The sequence below is a fragment of the Halichoeres trimaculatus genome, unplaced genomic scaffold (assembly GCF_033239565.1).
Source record: "Halichoeres trimaculatus isolate MK-OKI-2021-1 unplaced genomic scaffold, fHalTri1.1 fHalTri1_scaffold_3, whole genome shotgun sequence".
NCBI lineage: Eukaryota > Metazoa > Chordata > Actinopteri > Labriformes > Labridae > Halichoeres > Halichoeres trimaculatus.
This window is the reverse complement of record NW_027437181.1, coordinates 16,199,444-16,211,868: the sequence shown is the minus strand read 5'-3', so window position 1 is coordinate 16,211,868 and position 12,425 is coordinate 16,199,444. Positions and strand designations below refer to the sequence as shown.

Genomic DNA, 12,425 nt, shown 5'->3' with positions numbered 1-12,425 from the left:
GTGTTCAGCCAGCTGAACGTTGAATATTTAGGGGTGTATCATTTAAATTACTACGGTTTTCAGCCGCCACATTTATCAATACCTGATCAGGCATATGCCGTGATTGGCTCCGGTACGTTTCAACAATCACCGTAAATTGCCGTAAGCTTGTTTTTGCACTCAAATCTGTACCAATTCTCACACAAGATTGATAAATGAGGGCCACTGATTGCTAACTGGTCTGAACCTCCATGAAACAGAGCACATTGGCCTCCCAATCCCACCCTGCTAACAATGGCAGACTGCCAGGCGGGGAAGAGCACATGTGTGGTCAAATAGTTCAAAAACATGGAATTAGGGAATACTTTTAAACCATATCACTACCTGTTAACCTTGAGACATTTCACACTGAATTTTGACGACCCACTTGAAATGAACTCTAACCTGCTGTGTCACCACTGGGCATGCTGATGTGGAGCGCCTGGACAGGAGAGAAATGCATAGCTCTGCGTTCCCTCACTTCCCATCTTCATGAAACTGTACGACCTATGGCAGACCTCAAATTCCTCGGTCTTGGATGTGAGCTCGCTGCCATTTAGACTGCTATTAGAGTATTTCTCTGCACTCTACGCCACAGTGCCCTGCCTGTTCCCTGCAAACAGACTCCTTCTATACGGCATAAGTATGCAGGCTGCCAGAGGGGGAGGAGGAGGAGTAGCAGAGGGGAGGAAGAAGGGAAGGCTGGGAAAACAAAGCCTCTATAGTCGTCTCTCCAGCCGGGCCAGGCCGAGCCGAACTAGCGGGGGCGAGTTATGTAATGTGACTGGCAGGGCCCACTTCCCTGTTCAGAGCTGCTGCACACACTAATCCCCACTGAGGAACAAGCCCTGCTTTGGAAGAGGGGGTGGAGATAGAAGGGGGAGCTTTGAGGGAACCAGAGAAGAAGGTGTGATTACAAGAATTTCAGCTTTTCATCTGCAACAAATCTAACTCAGAGACACAAACTCTCTCAGCTTCTTCTCTGAAAGATAGCACAATGATATCAGCACTGCTGTGGATTCCTACAGCATATTGACCAAACGACACTTTCAAACAGAAAGCCTGTGTATGGCATGATGCAACAAAACACCTTCAACACACTTTCACTTCTAATACCAGACTTAGTGCAACAGCAAGAGCATGATGGTCATAGTTCACTTAAGACTCCAGTATAGCACTGTTGTTCAACACATATTCATGCTAAACAGGTCTTTTTGTCTGCTGTTTACGGTAGACCATGGCTATTATGTCTGTTGGGCTGATACAGGCCAATGTGACCAGATGAAAGTGAAACAGTGCTACTACATAGTTTGTCCAGCAGAGTGTTTGGACATAATTGTTTAGGATACTTTCAGAACTTTCCAATTGGTCTGACTTTTGTCCTGCATGTCATCCCCACTCTCGCTTCCCCGTCTTTCTTGTCTAGCACCAGCTTTCCAGAGAAACAAAGCCAAATGGCAAAAACAATACTCTGTGAAAGTGTCTTGAATAGCTGTACCAGCATAGATGTGGTTTAAAAGCCCTGCAGAGAAGTTGGAATTTATTCCAGGTTCAAAATTTGCCACATCTGCCATCTCATTGGTAACAGGCGACTCCTATAACCCTCCTCCAAAAAACCACCAGTCCTAAAAGTCTTAAATAATCTGGGACCTTTCCATGATATGCAAAAGTGTTACATATTGGTCAGAGTTTAACCAGTTTTTTTTTTTTTTTTTTTAAATAAATTTTCTATGGAAACACTAGCCACGTATACATGGACCCAAATTTTCTGCTTGCATTCAGTTTATTTGCTCAAACGAAAATAATTTAACCTTTGTATGCACCTCATTCCGAAAGAAAAGTACCAATCCGAATGGACATTTAATAGGTTTCACAGGGGTGGAATATTCCTTTCCCCAAACCGATTGAGGTATCATGTATCCACTCAAATGGAAAGTTGTCAGGGTGCGTTCTTGCAGGGCATGCTCAGATATGACGTAAGACGTAACTAGAGACGTACCTCAACTTTAAAAATGGTCGCGAGCCGTCAGCACTGGACTGCTGCGGAAAGTTTGCTTTTGATCCAAACTTTGAAAGAAATGAACATAATATCAAGACTGAACGGACGACAAACTCGCAATACGGAGTATTGCGACACCATGATAAACAAACTGTCGTCTTCCAGCTTTGATAAATCTTGTGATGTTTACGTTTTTCTGCGCATGCCCCATTGACTATTCTGTTTTGATTACAGCAGCACATGTCGACCAGAGATTGGAATATTCCTTTCCATGTATACTATTGTTTTCGGAAAAGTCATTCGGAAAGATTCCATTCGGAAAGACTAAAAGCTCCTCATGTAACCGTGGCTACTGTTGTGGTGGGATTTCTGGTCATAGAAAACCACCATAGGCCAATAATCCAAAACATTCTGAACAACAATCTCATTTGAGCAGCAAGAAGAAGAGAACATGAGTATGAAACTATATCTAAAGACCACCAATGCCATCACCAACATTTGAATATCGCAGTGGCACTATATCCACACTTAAAAGCCAAAGCAGAGCATTGTCAAACCCACACACAACCCAGATAGGGGGAAGGCAGACACATATGGTTTAATGAGGCTGAGAGGAGGTGGCACAGTCACAGTGAAAGAGAAACACAGGGTGAAGAAAAGGACAAGTGATCAACAAGCACTCGAGTCTGTTCTGCTAAACACAGAGGCCAGGTGGAGGATTTAAGGCAGTTAAAAATAAGAGTCTGATTCTGATTTACTTAGTCGCTTGCCTGGAAACCATGTGACTGGCATCATATGAGGGAGAGGGGGGAGGAGAGTGGCAGAGGGTTTGTTTGTGTGTGTGTGTGTGTGTGTGTGTGTGTGTGTGTGTGTGTGTGTGTGTGTGTGTGTGTGTGTGTGTGTGTGTGTGTGTGTGTGTGTGTGTCCAGCCCCATGGGCACACACGCACACAGCATGTACTCCACTCCTGGCACCGTAATAAGCTTTGTGATCGGTTTCCTTGGTTTCCAGCGACAGTAAGCAGATATAGAATGCTAAGAGAGGTAAACAGTAGCAAGTCTTGCTGGTGCACAGCCACAGACACACACAGACACAAGAGAGGTGGGTGGGAGGAGCATGAGTGGCCGTTTACACGACGACGGTGTGAGGATGAAATGCAAAAGTATTGATGCATTTCAGCCTCTCGTCTACACAGAAACTGCATTTTAGACGACCTAGAATGCAAACTTTTGAAAACAGCCTCCAGAGTGGATTTTTCCTGAAATGCTGCGGCCACCTTTGCTGTGTAAACAGCAGGCTGGCATTTTTAGTGGACACGTTACAATTGTCACGGACTACCATGTTGTGCTTAGTGCTGCTAAATCTGCTGACTGTCTTTCAACAAAACGTGCAGCTGTTGCACCACTTCTGAACTTAATATTCGTCTATACGCCAGATGATCAGCCCAACTCTTCTTCGGTGGAGATCTACCAAAAGCCGCTTCTGGAAAGGACAGTTATAGTGCCAACAACAGGCCTGACATGCTTACTACAGCATTTTCAGTCCCTTAGCGTTTCTAAGTAAACGCAGATTTATTTTTCTTTGTGTTCTTGCGTTTTGGGGTGAAACATTGTTGCGTAAACAGGGCCTAAGAGAGTAAGGGACTGAAGAGAAGAGGACTGTGCGATGGGGGACGAAATAGTGTTGCAGCAGTTGGTCAAAATCATCCTTTTCATTTTATCTTTTATTGAATTGTTTAAATAAATCTGATCCTGCATACAAAAGCTACACTATAACAATTATGTTACTACATCAACAATGTTTTTAGCTTCTAAGTAATGCAGAATGATGTCAACATAAAAAGTGCAGATGGATTAGTGACTAGATTTTCTTTCTCCTCCTTTGCTGTGCTCAAGGTGATGACTGAGTGAAGTGATGCCCTAAACTTTGTAAACAACAAGCTCTGACAGACCACATGTGGCTTTACAGGATAAATTTTGCTTTTTGCTAATGACAGGTTTAGATTACAAATATGAACATAATTCTTTATTTTACCTTGATTTCCCTACCCTTTCAGTTAGAGAAAAGGAGAGTTAAATGAATGTATACTTGTGATTTTTACCCCTTTGGGTCAGAAAAGCCTCTGCAGGTAATAACATCTATGACTGCAGCTTCAAAGCAAAAGCTGTATTTTAAATATGCTTGATATCCAACATCAAGCTTTAGCTTATACTATTAAAAAGTTAGCAGCCTTTAACACATTTCGATTTTTACCTTGCATCATGTGCACGGTGCTTTTTTTGAACATTTCTGCATGTGCATGATTTTCAGCAAGGTGAAATATTTTTCATGTGCTGCATGTGTGAGTGAGACAGAGAAAGGGTAATGGAGCGCTTTTGTCAAGCACATGCTAGTTTTGCATTGCAGAAGCTCTGACCTAGTTTTCACAGTGTCTAACGCATACACATATACACACAGGAACAGGCTCTGACAAAAGGACAGGAAAACAGAGGTTGGGCATGCACTAAACCCTGTTCTTAATGCATGCATTCCACTGGATAGAGTTCAGTGCTGCTGTGCTTTCAGCCTGCTTGTTGGTACAAGCAACTACGGCACACAGTCTCCTGCATGACTGACAATAAAGGGCAGAACCTGATGTTTGGACTGAGCAATCACAGGTTCTTTCAGGTACAGACAGTCTTCAAACTATTCAACAGAAAAAACTGTCCTGTTTCCAGTAATTGTATGTATATCTTTTGGAATCTAAAGAAATGACTATAATCTGTATAGGATCAATAAAATCATACCATGTATGAGAGATTGCAAAAAAGGCTGATTTGCAAATATGTCATTTCAACACTGTTCCTGAGTATTGTGTTCAAAGGGATACACACAAACACCCACACAAACAAAAACACACTCACACAGTACCGTTCCATGAATACCATGTACTAGAACTGCTAGTACAAACGGATAAAGAAAAAATTGCCAAAAAACATCCTTTTCAGACAGTGCTTTGCTTCAAGAGTTTCATGGACAGGATCATGTATCAGCGTGTCAGTGAAATATTGAAAAGACAATCAACATACCGATTCCATGGCTGTGGGAGAATGTCAGTGGGCTAAAATCCAACTACAAAAACACCTGCCGCTGCAGACTCCACAGATTCCTGAAAGACAAGACAAAAACAATACCTTGCATTAATTACTGGGACAACAAAAGCCGTTTCACATTTCTCTCCACTGAATGGTGGTGGAGTTGATGCAGAGCCATGTTTGGCTTCTGTCACAGTGGTCTGGAAAGCAGAGAAAGACATGCTAAAGAGAGATTGACATTAAGGCTGTATTCAGACCAGAAAAGTCCTTTGGTCCACTTGTTTGGTCCGGACCAAAAGCGGACTTTATTTTTTTCGTTTGGTGCAGTTCGTATTCAGATTGTACTTTTTGCAGGTGGACTATATTCTGTAAACACATCCACGTGTGTGACGATCAGTGCTCTCATTGGACAGCACTGACAAAGGCGGCACACAGAATACAGACCCGGAAATGGAGGTAAATGTGTGTTTGTGCTCTTGTTAGAGCTGCAAAGTCATTTTCAGTTTCAAGAGCAGCTCCTTCAAAGCAGGCTGAACAACGCTCAGTTTCAAATTTTGGAAAAGCGAGGACAAATGCGCGCAGCAAGGAGACGCTATGCTCTGCGTGTCCTGACCCACAACATGCTAGCAACAGCGTGGCTAAACAGAAGACGGAGGATCAGGTATGAACCAAAGATGGTTAGGTTACGGTGGCTTTATAGGTCCAAAAGGCGCATGTATTCTGTAGTTAGTTTGGATGGACCTTGGTTTGTATTCAGACCTGCACCGGAGAACCGCGAACCGCACCAGAGTTCGTTTGGAAGCAGACCAAGACCACCTCAAAAAGTGGGTCTCGTCCGGTTGTTTTGGTCCGCACCAGGGTTTGTTTGTGTCTATTCACACCTGCATGAAAAGTCCGCACCAGCGTGGGAAACGAACTCTGGTCCGTTTAAAGTGGACCAAACAGTCCAGGTCAGAATACGCCCATAGAAATGCATTTGGTGCACTTTTTCCCCTTCAACCCACCATCAGCTACTTCAAAATAAAAAGATGTTAGATATTTTGAGCAAATTTGCAGATTTACTTCTTGCATGGCAGACAGGATACTCCTTCAACAATGAACTGACATGCAGTTCCTCAAGTGTTCACTGCAGAAGTACCAGAAACTGTACACCCAGTCAAATCAAGCCTTGTAAATGCATTTACAACTTGTTATCTTTGAAGATATAAATCATGCTTCACACAGTTAGGGGACTTAACCAGAGTCTTAAAGCTCACCTCAATTCAAACTCTATGTCTGATGTCAAGTTGTCTGAAAGCAAGACTGAGTCAGCGTTTTCAATATGTTGACTGCTGTCAATAGGCTTCAAAATCCCACTTCAAAAACCAATGGGTGACATCATTACAACTTTGTCCATGAATCATACAGTCTATGGCTCAAGTTCCCAATTCATTGTGTACATCCTGTATCAATGGACATTATAGAGAATTTAGATTTTTTTACAGGTTAAAAAAATGACTTGAACTGAACAGAAAAAATATGAATGTCTACAGCTTAAATCCAGGAAAGTGCTGATATGAGAATTTACTAGCCAATAATGACTACAAGTCCCAAACTAAGGGTACCTCCAAATACATAGTTCTACTAAATTGCTATTACTTTCTTATGAACCCAAGACTTAAATGTTCAAACCTTCAAATTGTGATTTTGTCCACTTTCAACTTGAATTTAAGATGTTTGCTAACAACCATACTCTTTATGCTTTTAAATCTTGATTTGGCAAAGTCCAAACTAATACTCCACAGTATCAAGTCGATACCATTCATCTTTTTGGTCATCCCAAGATATTATTAGCCACTATTAGGACCCAATATGTAGTGAAATATAATACTAGACAACCCAATATGAAGAACTTGGATCCAGCAGCCCAGTCCTCGCTCATGTTCCCAAGCTCTCTGGCAGGTTGCCCCAAGGGTTTATCTGGATTTAGGAGGCAGGGCATGGGGGAGGGGTTTTAACAGAGGCCCAGTTTTGGGCCAGACTGGTGACATTCCGGACTCAATATGAGCCAACATTTGTTCCATCACTCTGGTATTAAGGCATCACAAGGGAGCTGAGGGCCTGGAGTTAGCAGCAACTAGCTGCCTAACTAGATGGGATTTATAGAAAAGAGGCTTTGAGCAACAACTCTTCAATCTTCATGAAAATCTTCATGTATTTGTTTTATTTTCTTAGCTTAGCTTGTATCTCAGCTTAACGATAATATCAAATACGACCCTTGCAGTGGGCTTTACAGGAAACAGTACAAAGGCTTATACTATAGGCAGGGTGGCAGGTGGGGACGCGGGACCGGATTAAGGCCAGACCTCACTAGGATGGCCTTAGTGGTAAGGAGGATGATGCGTGGTTACATGCGGGTGGTTGTTGTCTGCAGTGGAGTGGAACCTGTGGGGCTTTCCCTGCGGGAAGCACAGGATTGAAGGATTGTAGTAATCCAGCTAGGCCGCAGGACACCACCTCCCCAAAAAAGTTTGGAGACAACATGCAGACCATTATCACAGAGGATCATCTATGCAACTAAAGAGAACTTCAACCAAGACTTGCACATGGTAAACAACATGGTTCCATAAATGTGCCTGAAGGTAATGTACATTCTTTTTGGTGAACCAAGCTTAGTCTCCAAGTTGGGACTTACAGCTGCACAAAGAAATGTGAACAATAACTGCTCTTCAAAACAAAACTGATGCTCCCTTAGTGGAAAATAATTCCCCAACGAGACAAAATACCATTCATGGGGAACTGTGGTAAAAGACAAGTACAAAAAAAGTGCTGCTTTTAAACAAGAATTAGATGTAGACATCATTCTGTGTAATTTTTCTCCTAGCTTTAGACTGACTCCTAATTTCTCAGTTGAGCTTATAAAATCTTAAAGGGCACTGTACGACATCTCTTCATAAGGACTTGGAAACAACTTACAGAAGTCTTTCTTCCCAGATGTAATATTACTGAAAGCCAAGGTACAGAAATCCACATCTCCAGCCAGTTGTCCTGCCTCATTTTAAGCTCAGAGACTGAAGGGAGTAGGGCTGAGTGGCATGGCAAAAAAAAATGATGACACTGCCCACCAAGCTTTAGCACCAAGCTCTGCAGCGCACAGCCAGCTGTACGTTCTGATAAAAGAACACTACATCCGGATTTTGTCAAAGAATGTGTACTGAAAACTTCTGGATATGCAGAATAAATTTAATTTTTTTTTAACTTAAAAGCTGTAACGCAAAAGATCATTTTTTTATTGAGTCCTACCGCTTATATTAAACCATCAGACATGTTGATTTTGACATACATGCCAAGTGAGTGCTGCGATTTAACTTTAATTCTAAAGACTTCACAAAAGAAACGTAGTTCACCTTGTATTTAGCTGCTTACATAACCATAATGTGCGCACTCTGTTATCTCCATAAAGGCAATGAACTTGTTCTTTACTGCAGTCTGCAGCAAAGCTTTTCATCTCTACACCTCCAGATTCATAGGGCAACTATTGGACAAAAGCTCCGACTCATCATACATGTCTAATAATCTACAATAGGAGCAACAAAAAATAGTGAAACCAACATAACTGTGAACAATTTAATTTATATCTAATCATTTTTATCATCGTGAGCTCCGAAACAGTGCGTCAGTGCCAACCCGTGATGCAGGGAAAGACTCAGAGAGCAAAACAAATACGCGTTTACACATTTACACATGTCAGGACAAACAGTGATATTAGCATTGGTGCTTGAATCATAGAGATTTTTTGCTCTAACTTCAAGAAACTGCAGCCGCAGTTCACGTGTAAGATTGTGTCAAACTAACTTTCTGCTCTGCTGAGAGGGTCAGAGCGTGCACAACGCTGACACACTGAGCGCGTGGCACATGCAACCAAGTCAAACGCGTCAGATAAAAGGAATAACGCACAAACATATAAAACATTTTTTAATGACACACGATGTAAGGAGTGGGGTACCCTACCGTGTAACTGTGTAACAGGTGGTGCAACCAGAGCGCAATGACAGCAAAGGCAAGCTGAATAGCCTGGGAAATATTACGAGATATGACAGCATACCAGTGTCCTAAAACCCATACTGTCATGAAGGTGGCCAACTGTATATTATTGACACCAGCATGCCGCCCAGCACTAGAGGGGAGCTCTGTTTAACTGGTTTTGCATGTGAACAACTAAGTGCAACGTCATGAATGCTTCTGTCTAAATGTGCACTATTTAAATCAATATTGTGGCCCACTTTCCTGTGACAGCTGGTATTAAACTCCACCTTCACAACACACTTTTGCTCTCCAGTGGGGTCCAACAATGTATGATATATTCAAAGACCTAAAGCAAGGCCTTGTGTTCATAATAATGAGGCCCTTGTATTAATTCAAGTAGGGAATGTTACATTTTAGGCATCCTGGTAATAAGACTAAGGTCCTTCAGAATGCCTTAAGATGCTTAGAAATTCCTTCAAGTTACAAAGGAATGTTTTGATACAGGCATGCACGTTTGCACACAGACTGCTGAGTGGCCAAAATGTTAACAAAACATGCTTCCTCTGTCACTAAAAAAGCAACAATAGTAATGATGTTGTGCACACTGACACAAACATATATTTTATGTATAATCCATTTAATCTGTTTTATGTATGCGGGAAAGATGAATGTAATGCAGGGGAAAGGTCATAGGGAATTCTGCCTTATGTTACCTCCATTCAAGCAGCCCACAGGTTAAAAGCATGGTCCTATTGTGTGTGAAGCTGAGGCCAAACATTCAGCATCATCATGCATAATTACAGCACATTTCTACTTCTGCATCACCATGACAACACATCTGAATATTTAATTCTTCTGTGTGTTCACCGGACGCGTCCCTGTTATCTAACAGATGAAATATCAGCACAGCACTTAACTATGATCATTCTGGTATCTGAGGTATTGTAAGGTGTTAAGTACAGAACAAAAAGGCTCGACAGAGACCATCAGGAAGAGTCAGTGGCAGATATGTGTACTGGAGGTCAAAGAATACCATTGCTGTGAAAGAACATTACTTTTCTTTTGATAACTGCTTTTATAAAACTAATAGTTGCTGCAGCTGTATCAGGGCTGAAAATATTCTACAATTCTTATCTACTTTGTCTAGAACCCCCTGTGTGTTTTAATCTCCATCATGCATGATTATGGTATCAGGTTTTATGAGCAGAGGTGACCACTAGGAGATGACTGGTGCAATGGGCACACTAAAGCCAGCAGAAAGACAACAAGACCCCCTTGTGGGTGAAACAATAGAAAGGGGGGGCTGCTAGTTTCATGTGTATAACCAGTGATGACACGTAATGCTTGTGTGTGTGTGCTGGGGGATTATGGGGGGGACAGGGGCTCTAATGCTGGCTTCAGGACACAAGCATCTTTTGTCCTTCTCCCTGTCATTTGGCATCCGATTACAGGAAGAGCTTCCATTTCCGTACTAGTATAGCCCAAACTTCTACATAGGGAATTCACACAATATACCACAAACACAGACCAGCAACACCCGCAGGGCTCCAGAGCACCTTCCCAGTCAAAGAGCAGATCTGAGTCAGCTAAAGGCTGACCTGGAAAAACAGCACTGACCTTTGTCCGATTTCATAAAGCCCTTCACAGTCTTCACACACATCATATAGGGACATTAATTCATGCTCACACTGTAGTTTTTGCTGCTCTGTGGATATTCTCAAACCAAACTCACAGGCTGTCTGGAGTGGATGGAGTTTATAAGCAGGACACAGTGGGCAAGAGATCAGAAATGTTTGCACAAAATCTCAAGGAGGGAAAACTAACACGTGAGGCTGCTGGGATTGATGAAATAATTGAATCAGGCTGTATTGTTTGCTCCTCTTCAGAGGCAACATGAAAACAACCCTATGTCCCTTGGTCTGGATATGATGACAGTACTTTTAAACCATTAAGTTTAGGGATGCTAATGGTTATTTTTGTTGTAGAGTGATCTATTAGTTTTTCACTTAGTCGATTATCGAATGTCAAGTTTGGTTTCCATTTTTTCCACCTCAGTGGCTAGAGAGTTCACATCTGTAAAATTCAACCTCTGTGACTCAACTATAGTGATGCATGTTGACATCGTTTCCCCTTCTTTTTCAAATCAAAATTAAACAGATGACTCAGCAAATTACATACAAAATAATGACGGAAGATAGTGCTGTACTAATAAGAATCACTTCTGTCGATCCAACAGATTAATGTTAAACAGCAACAGAAAAGTTTATCAATTGTTATTAGTCGCCAAAAAACACAAAGTGGTCAATAACTGAATGTAAAACAACTTACAAGGTATTAACCTTTTAGACTCTGTAGTTCCCTTTCTATATGAAAGCTTTGACAGCGAAGTCGTATTATATTTTTTTGTTAATTCATATACTTTATTTAAATTATGTTTACAGTATAAAAAAATACATAAAACTTAAGTATTTGTATATCAGAAGACTTAAATATTTTTCCTACAGCACCTCATATCTGTGACCCACATATGTTTAATGTGCTTTCCTCGTTTTTGTTGCATTTACCCCAAGTAAGGGTTCTGGCCTCTGATTGGTCAGTTCTGTGCCATGTGAGCAGATAACAAGGAAATGCAGTTGTTGTTGTTATACCGGTGCAGTGTGAGTTTAAATGAGCTCCAATCAGATAAAGGTCTTCTCATTTAATATGTCCTAGGAGTTTTGACACTAGGTTGTGACTCATATTCCAAAAAACTGTTAACAACATAGAGCGAAGAAGACGTGAGTAAACAGCTGAACAACGGGATCTATCAAGCTGTCAAATCCGGGGATACAGAGTCTATCAGGGCACAGTGCCATCAGGGCCGCAGGGATATTTCCTCATCAGTATTCCTCATGTATGAATTTAGCAATCTTTTTCCATAAATATCCAATAACATAAGACCTCATGCAGTGAACTTAAGTTACAGATGAGCATTTACTGCCTGGTATTCGATTTCATTATGTGAAAATAACGATACCAATGATACAATGTGTTGACTTGTAAAATTATCTGTCAATTTATTTTTAGATTTAACGTAATAGATTGGAACGCACAATAGCCAACAGGTCGATAACAAGAAATGATTACGTCATTTCGATAAGTCGGATATCATGACGATTAGCCCAGGTAACATTTATATTTTTGCCAGTGTGGCAGTGCTCCGCTCCCACTAGGAGAACTGAACAGCCTGCAGTGAATACTGAGTTCAAGCGGCGTCAGCATTTAAAAAACAAACAAGCAAGCAAAAAAAAAAAAATGCTTTCTGACTGGGAGTACCTCCACATATCGGA

At 41.5% G+C, this 12,425-nt stretch overlaps 1 protein-coding gene across 2 annotated transcripts in view; it reads right to left on the bottom strand.

The window, feature by feature from the left end:
- Positions 1-12,425, bottom strand: part of ankrd11 (ankyrin repeat domain 11) — a 114,612-nt gene that overhangs the window by 74,819 nt on the left and 27,368 nt on the right. For both annotated transcript variants that reach the window (XM_074666936.1, XM_074666938.1), the window contains exon 2: positions 5,086-5,165. The gene's annotated coding sequence lies outside the window, so the exon portion shown is untranslated. The remainder of the gene's footprint in view (positions 1-5,085; positions 5,166-12,425) is intronic.